Source organism: Balaenoptera borealis (genome assembly GCF_965194805.1).
Source record: "Balaenoptera borealis genome assembly, chromosome: 16".
Lineage (NCBI taxonomy): Eukaryota > Metazoa > Chordata > Mammalia > Artiodactyla > Balaenopteridae > Balaenoptera > Balaenoptera borealis.
The window spans coordinates 11912509-11927741 of NC_138872.1; the positions used below are offsets into that span (position 1 = coordinate 11912509).

General features: G+C 45.8%; 1 long non-coding RNA gene across 1 annotated transcript in view; it reads left to right on the plus strand.

The window, feature by feature from the left end:
• LOC309614435 overlaps positions 1-7468 on the plus strand; it is a 35289-nt gene extending 27821 nt beyond the window's left edge. The window contains exon 2 of the long non-coding RNA XR_014236173.1: positions 3851-7468. This is a non-coding gene — a long non-coding RNA (uncharacterized lncRNA). The remainder of the gene's footprint in view (positions 1-3850) is intronic.
• Positions 7469-15233: the final 7765 nt, after the last annotated feature.

The following is a 15233-nucleotide window of genomic DNA, read 5'->3' on the forward strand; positions in this document are numbered from 1 at the left end:
GTTCTGTGTAGACTTCCCAGGGACTGGGTTGGTGAAGGACAGGGGGTTCCTGAGTAACTGTGTGACCAGTGGCTGAATGCTGTTCCCTAGGAAACAGCCACCAGTAGACAGTCCCCAGTTGTAACAGGCTGTGTGGAGAGACTGACGGCTCAGGCAGTGGGCCCGAGGTCCAGTCCTGCCAGCTGACTTGTGGTGGGCCCTTTCCCGTCCATTAAGTGAGGGAGGTATGCGGTGGACACTGGTGGTGCCCAGCTAATAACAGTCCTGCGGCCTTCTTTCCTGCTCGCAGACCCTCAGTGCGGGCGGTGGGGGAAGGGACTGGATTGCCATGTGTTTAAGGGGAAGGTTGGGCCTCTCCCCGTCCCCAATCCCCAATGTTTCTGTGTCCAAGTGAGTGTGCACACACACGTGTATCTTCGTGTACACACACACACACACGCACACACACGAATCTTAAATAGTCCAAGAGAATCACTTTAAGGCCGTAACATCCACTTGCTAGTAATGGGTTTAGCGTGTCATAACACCTTCGGTGTGGTTTTGGACAAGTCACTTATTCTCTTTGTGCCTCAGTTTCTTCTTTAAAATGGGAAGAGTTCTTACTTTCCAATGTTTGTTGTGGGCCTTAAAATTAAGCCAGCTAAAGGACCCAACGTCCAGCAGGAGTTAGAGTAACAGTTCTTAGACAAACACTGTTGGCTTAATTCCCCGTTTGAGGACTTTTTGTTCTTTTCGTAGGTGACAGCTAGTGACAATGACTTTATTAACTCCATTTGCTAGTCCTACTTGGAATATGTATGAATTATTATGTTAAAGGCGCATTTTGTTCAATGAGCAAGGTGATCTCATAACATTGGCGGTGCATATGAGGAGAAATCTCTAAGGACAGAGGATGTAGGCGGTGAAATATGGAGATTTACTTGTGTCTGGAAATTGCTGATGTCTGGAAAGCCATCCTGTGGGAAATACGGAACGCTGGCCCCTTCTCTACAGGTCCAGATGCAGTGGGGCCTCTGTTAACAAGAATTTTATCAGTTGAAGAATTTGGGAAACCGTGGTTTTAGAGTTTCATTCTAATCCCTGATTTTGCCCTGTACCATCTGGGCAAGTCATCCTATTTCCATAAGCCCTGGATTCCTCATCTGTAAAATGGTAATGATATAACCAACCTCAGTGGTTTGTAGTAAGAGTTAACAGTGGTTCCCAGCTGGGGGTGATTTTGTCCCCCAGAGGACATGTGGCTGTCTAGAGACATTTTTGGTTGTCATAACTGGATTGGTGAAAGGAGGGTGCCACTGGCATCTAGTGGGTAGAGGCCAGGGGTGCTGCTAAACGTCCTACAGTGCACAGTATAGCCTCCGCTACAGATAATTATCTGGTCCCAAATGTCAACAGTGCTGAGGCTGAGAAGCTCCAGGTTAAGTGTGTTAATGGGTCTACAGAGGGTGTAGGCCAAGAAGACTTTTTTAATTGCCTTAGAACAAACAAAGCTGCCCATAACATAAAGGCCTTCCCCCAGTCCGGTAAAGCAGAGTTAAGTGCGGGGTGTAGATAAGGTTGGAGAGCCAGAGAGAGCTCCACTGTTCCGTGTGAGCTGTGGTGGGGAGAGTGGCAGCAGTGCCAGAATCTCTGTGTGTGACCCACTGGGAGAAGCCAACTGGCTGCCAGAGGTTGCCAGGGCCTTTACTCCAAGCTGCATTGTGTGACAAGTTGGAGGTTTTTACATAGATGGTATCTACAGCTCAATGAATGTGACTCTGTTTTCTAAAGTTGCTTGTTGTTACATTTTATATAATATTAAGAAAATATCAATGGTCCATATCAGTGGTTCTCAACCAGGAGTGACTTTTGTCTCCTGGGGGCCTTTGGCAATGTCTGGAGACAATTCTGATTGTCACAACAGTGGAGGAGGCTGCTGGCATGTAGTGGGCAGAAGCCAGGGGTGCTGCTAAACATCCTGCAGCACAGGGGTCAGTCCCTTCCTCCCTGCAAAGAATTATTTGGCCCCAAATGTCAATAGTGTGGATATTGAGAAACGCTGGGTTATATCAGGATGTTGTTGTTATTGTGTACTGGGGTCTAAAAGCCACCCCAGCTGTCAGAGGATGGGGGAGGGGCAGGTTTGATGGAGTGGAAATGATAAATTCTGTTTGGACAGGTCAGGTAGTTCCTGAGATCATTTGGGAGCCAGAGGGGGACCCTAGGGGGTATTTCACAGAGCGCTTCTTGAGTGTTTCTTTTACATGCCATGTCCTCTGCCCTCTGCTGACCACAGGGACATCTTAGAGAGAGTTCATCTCGGCTCTGGAGAAATGTCTGGTCAGTTGAATGACAGGCACTAAGGATTTTGAGGGTACAGAAGGAAGAGCCCTGGGCTGGGAGTTCAAGTCCTGACTTTGTTTCAGTGAGACCAGCAAGAGCCTCTCTCCTGTCGAGCTCTGCAAGCCCTGGACTCTCAGGGGCTGAGATGATAGGGAAACAAGATGGCGGGGACACGGGGAACTTGGGAGCAGGACTGGCACCCCTGGGGTTCCCAGGAGACAGGACACAGTTGAGGGCCAAGGAGGTCCAATAGTAAGGACTAAGTGTAAGCAGATGCAGGGCAGGGCAGAGGCCTGGCCACCTTTTAGCCAGAGAGGAAGTGATGAAGGGAAAGAGAAGGTTGTCAGGGGGAGGAGACGGTGCAGAGGATACACCTCTCGAACTGGAGTTAGGGTCTCAAGTCACATAGGGGTGGCTGCAGTTCCTGAAGTGGCTTTTAACACTGTGTCCCCAGAACCCCCTTAGTCCTAGGCAAACTGGGACAGTTGGGCACCCTGCTCAAACTGCCCATTCCCACTCCTCCTTCCTTTTGCCTTCCTCTACTAGAGAAGCCAGGAAGCTAAATATTTCATTTTCCTAGCCACATTCTGGCCAGCGGAGACCATGAGACACAGTTCAGGCCAAGCAGAAGTAAGCTGAAGTCCACTCGGAAGGCTTTCCTTCTGGAAAATAAAGACAAAGCCTTGCCAGGACAGGACGTTTGGACTTTCTGTTTCTTTTAGTAGCAAAATCCCTGAATTTTAGCTGGGTGGCCAAAGACTGCATTTCCCAGAACTCCTTGCAGATAGGAATGTCTGTGTGACTATGTCCTGGCCAATGGGATGTGAACAAAAGTGACACGCACAAACTCTGCTGAAGTTCCAGCATTCACTCTGATTGGACTAATTTAGGTCATGGCCTATCTCAGAACCAATCACTGTCACTCAAGGGAGGTAATGCTTTGATTGTCCAGGTCTGGTCACTTGTCTGTTGGGGTAGGGACAGTCTCACCTGAACCTCAGGGACTAGACATGGGGGAGGGGAAATTCCCCAAAGAAATACTGGGTGCTGTGAGCAAACGATAGGGGGATGAATGCTGGACAGGCAAGAGGAATTGTTTTCTGTGTAGAATTCCTGTTCTAGGACATATATCTCCCCTACGTGCTCAGGGGCTCTGGACTTCTTGGCACTCTTGTGGGTCCAAGCTGCCTTTTTGTCCAGATAACAAAAGGAGAACTAAGGCACTGACTTAGGAGACCATCAAAACCAAGAAGCAGACTTTGTGGATTGCTTTATTCCCCTTCTTCCTTGCCAACGGAACCTAATTTTGTTGTTGAAGAGCAACATGCCGGGTCCAGAGAATGAATTCTGATTGGTCTAAGCCAGCCATAGCAATCCTGTCTCCCTTTGTCTTAGTCTTGGGGTAAACTTGGGACCCAGTCCTGGCCAATGAGGCAGCAGGGAAAGTCTGCCGGGGGCTTCTGGGAAGGATTTTCCTTCTTGTTAAAAGAAAGAGAAGTTTTCTCCCCCAACCCCTTTTCTTTCACAGATATCTTCTTATAGCCTTTGGATGTTGTTGTGACATTTGGAGCTGTAGCAGTCATTCTGAGACCATGAGGGAAAGACCAAGGGAATCCTCCAGAAGCTGACTCACTGCCCTAATACTGAGATGCTGAACTATCCAACCCTGAAACATTCCACCTGTTGGTTTATTGTTACCTGAGATTAAAAATGTCCTCATCATGTAAGGCCCTCTTAACTGAGTATACAGTTATCTTCAGCCCAAAGCACCCCAGTGGATTTACCTCCAGCCTATAAATTTTAAGGCAAGGAGGCTGCCACTTCTCAGAGATTATTTGGTTCTAAAGCTGGTCAGGCCTCTCCTACTTTGCTCTCTGAATGTTCTATTATGAAGCTCTTGCATGTGATAAACATTAATTATTCAGGCTTCCCTGGTGGCTCAGTGGTTAAGAATCTGCCTGCCAATGCAGGGGACACGGGTTCAAGCCCTGGTCCGGGAAGATCCCACATGCTGTGGAGCAACAAAGCCCATGCAGCACAACTACTGAGCCTGCACTCTACAGCCTGTGAGCCACAACTACTGAGCCCATGTGCCACAACTACTGAAGCCCTAGAGCCCGTGCTTCGCAACAAGAGAAGCCACCACAATGAGAAGCCTGCATACCACAATGAAGAGTAGCCCCCGCTTGCTGCAACTAGAGAAAGCCCACGCACAGCAACGAAGACCCAACGCAGCCAGAAGTAAATGAATAAATAAATTTATTTAAAAAAAAACATTAATAATTCATCGGGACCCTACCGCCATGGACTGAGTTTTGTACCTTCCTTGTAAGTCTCAAAGTTGCCTGAAGCTCTTTACAAGCATTCACAACACAGAGAGTAAGAAGAGCGGGCTGGCCTAGGAGTCTGGTCTCTAACATTTTAATTTTTGTTTCTAATTTTTAAATTTGTTAATAATATCAAACCTACAGGAAAGTTAAATGAATAAAAATAGAACAAAGTATATCTATATACCCTTTACCCCAATGCACTTATTGTTAATATTTCTATAATTTCTTTATCATTTGTGTTCTCTCTCTTTCTGTCTCTCTCTGTGTTTACATAATTTTTTGAACCTTTTGATTGTAACTCCTAAGAGCAATGGTGAGTCATGGGAGGATTTGAAGCAAGGGAGAAGTAAGTGTCATATTTAGGCGTTGGCATTTGGCGATGGGAGGATTTTCTAAACATCTTTCCAGGAAAAGTCCAAATACCTCAGCTGGAACTCTGAGCTCTGTACCTTCAAGGGTTTGCTAGCTTTGGTTTCCTTCCTTGCAATTTGGGCAATAGGGCAGGGGTTCCCAACCACCAGGCCATAGACCAGTACCGGTTGGTGGCTTGTTAGGAACAGGGCCGCACAGCAGGAGGTGAGCGGCAGGCGAGTGAAGCTTCATCTGTATTTACAGCCGCTCTCCATCACTCGCATTACCGCCTGAGCTCTGCCTCCAGTCAGATCAGTGGCGGCATTAGATTCTCATAGGAGCACGAACCCTACTGTGAACTGTGCGTGCGAGGGATCTAGGTTACGTGCTCTTTATGAGGATCTAATGCCTGATGATCTGAGGTGGAGCTGAGGCGGTGATGCTAGTGCTGGGGAGTGGCTGCAAATACAGATTGTCATTAGCAGAGAGGTTTGACTGCACCGAGACCATAATAAATCAACTGCTTGCAGACCCATCAAAACCCTGTCAGCGGGACTTCCCTGGTGGCGCAGTGGTTGAGAATCTGCCTGCTAATGCAGGGGACATGGGTTCAATCTCTGGTCCGGGAAGATCCCACATGCCACGGAGCAACTAAGCCCGTGCGCCACAACTACTGAGCCTGTGCTCTAGAGTCCGTGAGCCACAACTACTGAGTCTGTGTGCCGCAACTACTAAAGCCCGTGCGCCTAGAGCCCGTGCTCCACAACGAGAGAAGCCAGCGCAACGAGAAGCCCGCGCACTGCAACGAACAGTAGCCCCCGCTCGCCACAACTAGAGAAAGCCCACGCACGGCAACGAAGACCCAACACAGCCAAAAATAAATAAAGAAAATAAAGAAAAAATAAATAAAAACCTATGAGTGAGTGGCAAGGAAAACAAGCTCAGGGCTCTCACTGATTCTGCATAATGGTGAGTTGTATAATTATTCACTATATATTACAATGTAATAATAATAGAAACACACAATAAATGTAATGGGCATTTAAATGTAAGTGCATATTAAATGTAATGAGCTTGAATCATCCCTAAACCATCTCCCCACCCCGCCCCTCCCTGGTCCGTGGAGCAATTGTCTTCCACCAAACCGGTCCCTGGCACCAAAAAGGTTGAGGACCGCTGCAATAGGGCATTGGGAAGGTGACTGCATTGGTTATGATATTTTCAACTGCAAGTGACAGCATGCCCGACTCGTAGTGGCTTAAGCAAAGAAAAAATGTTGTTACCTTTTATAACAAAATGTCTGGAGGTTGGCAGCTCCAAAGATGTTGCAGTGGCTTGATGGTGTTCTCAAGGACCCAGGCTCTTCTCATCTTTCTTCTCTGTCATCTCCAGCAGTTGGCTTTAGTTCTCAGACTCATCACCCACGACAGCTGCTTCCAGTGCCCCACATCATGTGATCACAAGACACTGATCAAAGCAGGAAGGAAGGGGCAGGGGCAAAAGGCTCTCACCTCCTGAAGTTCTATGTTATTAATGAAGTTAATCCCCAGATTTCCCCTGACCTTCCATTGGGGCGAAGAGCTGGATCATGTGCCCATCCTGGGCCAATCATTGCTGAAGGGGAATAGGATTACTGCTCTTACTTAAGATGGATCATGATTTATCAGCTGGGGCTGGAGAGCAAACCTATCTTTCAAAGATCAAGGGATTTCTGCCTCTTAGCTGAGCCTCAAATCAAGGTTCTTTGGTGAGGGAAGATGTGGAAGTGGAATGGGAATGCCTGTGGGGTAGCAAAGGGTGGTGTGTCAGTTCGGGTGCTCTGTGAAGCAGATGCTAAAGTGGAGTTAGGAATGCAAGAGGTTTATAGTGGGTGGGAGGATTGTTATACTTATGAAATATAAAATATGGGAGAAAGCAGAATTGATCAAGGGAGCTTCAGACTTCAATACAGATCTGATAAAGTCTTCATCAACAATGTGGGGAGCTCCAGAGCAAAGGCCGTTGGTTAGAGGAGCCCCGTGTTGGGCGGAAATGGCTGGCCCAAGTTCCCCACTATACTCAGTCATTGCCTGGGGGCTACTAAGGAAGAGGCTGGCCTTGGCTTGAAGTTTAGACAGATCCCAAAGATGCTGCAGCTGGAGGCTGTCAGCTAACTGCGCTCTTCACAGGAGAATAGCAAGTTCTTTCTTGAAGCTGTGCCCCTCCAGGACTGTTGTAGGGCGCCCAGCATCTGGCCTGGCTGTGTCCAAGGAGGTCAACTTTGAGGTGACAAATCTATTTCTGCCCAGATCAGCATCAGCCTTTACAGAAGAAGTGAGAACAATTGAGAGATTAGGCTCAATTCAGAAATTGAGTTTCATTTTTAGAAAAACATTTTTTCCCACACATACGCTATTTTCATTATAGTAAAATTAGAAATTGCACATATGCACAAAGAAGAAGACAAAAATCAGTCATAATTCTTGCACCATTGATGAGGATAATATTAATAAGAGAATCATAGCTAACATTTATGGAGTGAGGATTATGTGCCAGGCGCTGTGATAAACAATTCATATTCATTACTTCATTTAATCCCAACTCTGCTGCTTGAGTGAGTTGCTTAGCCCCTCTATGCCTCAGTGTGCTCATCTGCCTAATGGGGATATATGATAATATCAACCACATGGGGTTGTTCTGTGGATTCAACGAAGTTAATCCATGTGAAGTGCTTGGAACATGGCCTGGCTCAAAAAATGCTCAATAAATATTAGCTATTATTTTCATTACAAGTCCTCATTCTTTTATCCACAATTCTGAATTTTTCTAAGTTATGAAAACCAACAGTTTCCCAAAAGTCTGGTGCCAAAGCTCATCTGGGAACAAACCCTGACCTGATCTGAGGTTATGTATAGGCTTGTTGAACCCACTTAGTGTGAGTTTTCATGTGTTTCATATCAATGAGTTTGATTACTTTTCTGAAATGTAAAAATTTCTAAATTTTGAAGCACTGATTTCTGATAATGGATTGTAGACTTGTGCTATCAATCCTCGTGACAACTCTGTGAGGTGGGTACTAGTAATATCCTCATTTTATTTTTATTTATTTATTTTTTTGGGGGGGTGTGCACAGCATGGCTTGTGGGATCTTAGTTTCCTGACCAGGGATCGAACCCGTGCCCCCTGCAGTGGAAGCGTGGAGTCCTAACCACTGGACCATCAGGGAAGTCCCAATATCCTCATTTTACAGACGAGGAAGCTGAGGGTCAGGGTCATTATGTGCGTTGCCCAACCCACCTGGCTAGTAGGTGAAACAGTGAGATTTGAACACAGACAGACTGACTCCAGAGCTTCTGTTTGGGGGAAATTTTTTTTTATAGTTTCCTTTACTGCAAGACTTTCCAGAGGCTTTAATCTGCTAACATGCTCTATAAATCTCCAGGAGGGGCCTACAGAAAGTGGGAATCCCCAAACTCATAGACTGTGGATGTCAAGGTCACTTTTTCACAGGGGATTTCCCAGTGCTAACACTGAGAACGAGGGAGTCCCTCGGAGCAGATAAGGAACCTGGGCTGACCAGGATCATCAAGGGGCCAAAGCAAGTGAACATGGGCAAGCAGGGGAATCCTTGGCAACTCCCACCCTGTCACCAATTGACTGTATGTGACCTTGAAGAAAAATCCTACTTCCTGACTTGTAAAACAGATGAGGGTTTTGTCCAGTCTTTGAAGGAGAGGAGGCAGACTAATGCATTTGAAGTATACCTTCAAAAAGAACTTCAAGGAGGTGCAGCTCATGCCAGCCTCCTGGAAATCCTCTGAAACACTAGGCTGGGCTGGTTGAGCTGCTCAGTGGCAGGAAAGCAGGCAGGAGAAATTCCGAACGTCCCTCGAGTTCTGCAGTGCTGAGTCCCAGATCACCTTCCAACCCCTTAACAACTGAATTTTTTTGTTTTGTTTTGTTTATTTTTGGCTGCCTTGGGTCTTCGTTGCTGCGCGTGGGCTTTCTCTAGTTGCGGCGAGTGGGGGCCACTGCGTTGCGGTGCGCGGGCTTCTCATTGCGGTGGCTTCTCTTGTTGCGGAGCACGGGCTCTAGAGCACAGACTCAGTAGTTGTGGCGCATGGGCTTAGTTGCTCCGCGGCATGTGGGATCTTCCCGGATCAGGGCTTGAACCCGTGTCACCTGCGTTGACAGGCGGATTCTTAACCACTGCGCCACCAGGGAAGCCCTTAACAACTGAATTTGTCAACATTTCTGTTTTGGCTGTCCTACCAGCCTCTCTCAGATTACATCGGTAAGGACCAGGCTTGCCAGATTAAATTTATTTATTTTATGCCTTTAAAAGAAATGTAAAACTCAATTGTTCCACTGGCTTTTGAAGTTTTATTTTCTAGTTTTTGAAATGGTAAAAAGCTGACCCGAGATAAACAAAATTTAAGCAGAATGAAAATATCCAGAAAAAGTAAGTCTTCCTCTCATCCTCTTCCCACTGCCTCCTGCCCCCTTCCCCAGAGCCATTCACTGTCACCACTTTTACGTATCTCCTTCCAGGTAAACTGGAGACATACACAAGCATATATTGTTGTATCTATTGAGATGCTTTGGGCTGCAAAACACCCAACCTACAAACATATGATTTACTTATAAGACGTCTGGATGTAGAAACGTTTTAAAGTTGGTTCATTTAAGGGACCAATGATATCATCAAGGGTCCAGGTTCTTTCCTTCTTGCTGCTCGGGCCTCAGCAGTATGACCTCTGGCCCTGCACCTCTGAGTCTTGATACTGGGTGAGTCAGAGTGTGGGCAGCCAGAATATTCTGGAAGCTACTCCTATGCCAGGACAGCAGGCAGTACTTTCACAATGCATGGAAGAGCATGTGAGCTCCGTGATCACATCCACTGAACACAGACTGAATGTATCCCCAGTTCAGCTTCTCTTTAGCTGGTCCCCCCAGTGCCTCTGCTTCCCCAGTGCCACCTGATGCCAGGGCAGGAAATGGGGGGAGGTGGAGAGACAGCAGTCTTGATGATTACAGTTAAAATTCCTTACTTTGCAGATGTTACAGAACCACATGACCCTGTGGACACATTGAAAGGGCTGTGCAGCTGAGGGACCCTGAACTTTTCCTTCATTCTCTTCATGGTAGAGCTACCTCTAGATTTACAGGAAAGCCAGACAGGACTGAGTGATGGATTGGATGTAAAAAGTGAATGAAAGGCAAAAATTGAGAGTGATTCTAATGAGCTTCTTAGCTTGAGCAACCAGATGTTCAGTAAGGGAGAAGTAGGTTTTGGAGGATCAGAAATCAAAAGTTCAATTTTGACCATATAATGCTTGAAATTTCTATTAGACATCAATAAGTAACAGTTGCACACATGTGACAGGCCTTTATTATCTCCAGACTTCTTGATAAGTAAATCATACATTTGTAGGCTATTATTTTGTACTTGCAGCCAAAAGCATCCCAACAGATACAATATATGCATATATATGTGTGTGTGTATGTATATTAGGTATAGGTATACATATATACATCTAAATATATACACATCAATCTATTTCTTTCTCTCTCTCTCAAATTTACCTGGAAGGTGATATATGAACCTAGTAACAGTGCATGCATTCTGGGGATGGGGAGACTGGGGGCAGCAGGTTGGGCATGGGAGAGAGCCTGAGAGACTTACTTCTCCTGACTGAACAAGGTAATGGAGGCTCAGATGTAACTTGCCTGAGGTCCCACAGCAAGTGGGTGACAGAGCTGCCATTTGAAATGAGCTTGGCCTGTCCCTGGAGTCTAAGCTCTTTCTATGCTGACAGACTCACTCTTTTTTTTTGGCCATGCCTCGTGGCATGTGGGATCTTAGTTCCACTACCAGGGATCGAACCTGCGTCCCCTGCAGTGGAAGCGTGGAGTCTTAACCTCTGGACCGCCAGGGACGTCCAGACTCACTCTTAATGGAAAGGGAAGTGAGTTACTTCAGGACACACGCTGGTCTTCTCACCTGCCTCTCCCAGGGCTGGCTCCTTTGTATGTCTCACTATGGCACCTCCTGTGGTTGAACATCAGTAACTGACTGCCTGAAAGGATTCCTGTCTGTGACCAGGAAAGGCTTTGTGCTCTCTTCTCCCCTCTTTTATGGAAACCACAAAGCCTGTGGCTACAGATGCAAGTGAAAATAATCCTGGAAGGCCCCCAGACTACACATCTTCCCCAAATGGATGAATTTCTCCTGCCTTCCTTTACTTAAGGATTAGAGCTGCTTGGGATTCTGGTTGGAGAGGTCTAACATCAGTTCTACCACTGCTGGTGGAGCTGTGTGTCCTTGGGCAAGTTACTTATCTTCTCTGTGCCTCAGTTTCCTCATCTGCAAAATGATACTGAAAATAGTAGCTACCTCATAGGATTGTTGTAAGGGTTCACTGAGTCAGCAGATGTATTATAAATTGAATGGTTCTCCGCCTGCCTGGGTCACCATTAGTCCACCTACATCACTCCTGCCTCACCTACTCCCTTCCCTACAGGGCCTTAGCACATGCTGTTCCCTCTGCCTGGAATGCTTTTCCCTTTCCTTTTTGCCTAATTAATGGCTATTTGTCCTTCAGATCCTCCAACATTTGACCATAACCTTCTTGAGGGCAGGATCATTTTTGCCCTCCACTGTGGTCCCAACACTCAGGACACACATATTTGGCATATAGTCGGCATTCATTAAATATTTGTTCAGAGACTGAGTGAATGACTAAATGAATAAATGAGGCAAATGATCTGTTAATGCTAATTCAGTCAACAAATGTTCTGTAAATGAGGAAAATAAGTACCTACCTCATTGTATCACTGTGAGGATTAACAACATTTTGCATGGGACTTCCCTACTGGTTCAGTGGGTAAGACTTCGCCTTCTAATGCAGGGGGTGCGGGTTCGATCCCTGGTCGGGGAGCTAAGATCCCACATGCCTCGTGGCCAAAAAACCAAAACATAAAATAGAAGCAATATTGTAACAAATTCAATAAAGACTTAAAAAATGGTCCACATCAAAAAAATCTTTAAAAAAAATAGTTAGGCATTTAAAGTACCTAGAGTGATGCCTGGTAGTGGTGCTGAAGATGGGTTACTAGTAGCGCTATTTTGTGTTGTTGTCATGATTATTATTTCCTGCAGGTGTTCTTGTGACTTCCTGGTGGGATCAGGCTCTCTTGGTCCTGTTCTGATTGGATGCTCCTCTGGGGATCCTGCGGAGCTCCACCCCAACACCTGGGTCCACTTGTCCATCCAGGCAGCTTCATCCATTCCCCAGAGGCAAGAATTTGTCCTGTCCTAAGGAAACACATTCTTGGTTTCCGCACTGCTTCTGCAACTTGGCTTCAATCTCTTTGTAGATCACCTCTTCTGGATACAGAGTGTCATGGACACATTATGTGGTACCTGCCCAGTCCATTGGTGACCTCTCTCTTTGAAACAGGTGTGGGCACCCCAGGAAGCCATGCTTACAACTACATGACCCTGTCCTCCAGCCAGAGTTGACTGGATAAAGATGGGCGCCTGATTACATGAGCCAATCAGATCCTCTCTCCTGTGAATCTGGGATTATGACCTAGTGATTTTTGTGGGTAGTTGTTTAAAGGAAGGGGTCATGCGCTCAGGTGCTGTGAGGCCGCCATGTTTGGTCATGGGTTTGGGGAAGAGGAGGAGAGAGAGAGGGGGAAAAGGGAAACAGAGGTCAAGGAATGTGTGGGCAAGGTGATAAAGGGATGCAGAATATTGCTCCCACAATTCCTGGTGGTTTTTCAGATGCTATTTCCAGAAATGTCTGAAGCCACTGCTCTTCCTGCCCTCGTGTTCGATATGATAACAGTGGTTCTCACATAAGGATAGCTGGGTGATGTAGTGGACACCTATTGTCTTAGCTTTTCAGGTCTTGATATTCCCCCTTCTTCCAGAAATAGCACCTTGATTTTCCCAGGGGAACTACCCCCCTTTTACTTCCTGTCCATGGTGTTCAGCAAAGCTGATTCCATCTTCACCTGACTCTAAGCTGGCCCAGTCATAGCATTTTATCCCCTGAGGGTGATAAGTGGTTCAGAAATGGACACATGACCCAGTTAGAACCAATGAGGACTCCATTCTGGGAGTGAGAAGACAGTGAGAAGACAGACTCTCTTGGCCCTGTAGTTGCTGAGAGGGCTGGAGCCACTGGTGCCATATTGTTCCCGGGAGGAGAGGCTCACTGCTGAGATGGAGAGAATGTACCCAGAGCATCATTTAAGCCTTAGATCCAGCTGTGCCTGAAGCTGGCACTCATCCTGGTCTTTTAAATTAAGTGAGCCAAATGACTTCTCTTTTTGCTTAACCCAATTTTAGTTGGTTTCTTCTGTCACTTACAAAGGAAATGCTCATCATTAATACTCCACACAGTAAGCTCCTCCTTTTCACTTGAGCTAGTTTGAGTGGGTTCTGTTACTTACGATCTAAAGATGTTGGACTAGGATTAGGATTGAGTTTCTATTCTGATGACCATGCTTCTACTCCTTTCCCAATGACTCTGTTGGTTCTTTTTCCTTTCTCTTTTGAGAACCTGCCTGGGAAAAGAGAAGTGGGAACGCCCATTCATCAAATGATTACAATTTTAATGGTAACTCTGAAGAAGGGATTGTAATCAGCCAGAAGTGAGCTGAGGATCAATGAAGGCAGGGCTGTACAGATGAGGAAACTGAAGCTCAAACAGGTGAAGTGACTTGCCCCAAATTAGCCACGTAGTAAATAGCTGATCTGGGATTTGAACCCTGATCTATATGACTTCAAAGCCTGGCCTTTAACCACCACCTGTTGCTGCTCAGCAACAAGAACACGCCCATGTACCACCACCTGCCAACATTATATGCATGGAAAGTCTCCAAGTTTATGCTCTTTGACCTGCAAATCCCATGTCAAAGTTTTATTTTAAAAACTGAAGATGTGCTTCACAACTGAGAGTTGTGAGTCAAAACTGAAGACAACCTAAATGTCCCCGAGTGGGGATTCCATCAAGTATGATATAATAAATTACGCGAGGAAAAGCTATATTTACATATATTACAGGGTTATGGTTAAGGTCATAGGCTCTGGAATCAGACTTCCTTGAGTTCAGATCCTAACTCTGCTGTTTACTAACCATACACTCTTAGTTAATTTACTTGATAACTATGAGCTTCACTTTCCTCTTCTATAAAATGGGTATAATAATAGTCCCCACCACAGAGCATTCTCAGGAAAGATTAAATGAGTTAAAACAGAGACTGCCTAGAAATATCACTGAGTGTAAGTAAATGTGGGCTCTGGAACTAGACTCTCTGGGTGAGGGTTCTAGCCCTGCTGTTTACTTAACCTCTCTTCTTTCCCCATCTGTAAAATGGGCCTAAGAATAGGATTATTGTGAAAAGTGAACACATACATACAAGTGAAGTGCTTTGGACAAGGCCTGGCATATAGCAAGGACTTAATAAATGTTAGCTGTCTGGTGGGGCAGGGTCCTGGCTCCTCCTCAAGGGATATACATAACAATCTGGTACATATCTCTGAGTTCTACAGGAACTAAGGCCCCCACCCAGGTGGAGGACGGTAGCTTCAGGCTGAGCACAAGCACTGGACCCCAGACTGGTTGGAACCAGAAGGCTGATGATTCAGATTCCTGGAACACCGCCCTGTTACCTCACCACCAACCAATCAGAGGAAGGTCACACACCCTGCAGACCTCCCCTCAAATTTTGCCTATAAACACTCTTCCCTGAGAAACCATCGGGGAGTTCAGGTCTTTTGAGCACAAGCCACCTGTACTCCTTGCATGGCCCTTGCAATAAACCTTTCTCTGCTCCAAAAAAAATTTTTTTTAAAAATAAATGTTAACTATTATTATTTTACCTGTTAAAGTCTTATAGAGTCACCTGTATCTACTTTTTACAAATTCTATGTGTTACTCTCAATATGATAATTGCTAATGTTCTGGAGCACTTATATGTGCCAGATACTGTGTTAAGCTCTGTCCTAAGCCCACTGCCTGTTTGTTTGTTTGTTTTCCTAGATGGGCAATTCATATTTTGTTTCTCCAGTGACATGTTTATAGTTGAATATAAATTAAAGGCCTCCTTGCACACCAAAGCCAGGTCCTTTGGGTGGACCTCACCTGTTTTTGTGCACCCATAGAGCTCAGATTTGTTTTTTACATTTTTTAATGGTTTTAAAAAATCAAAAACTGGGAGTTCCCTGGTGCCCTA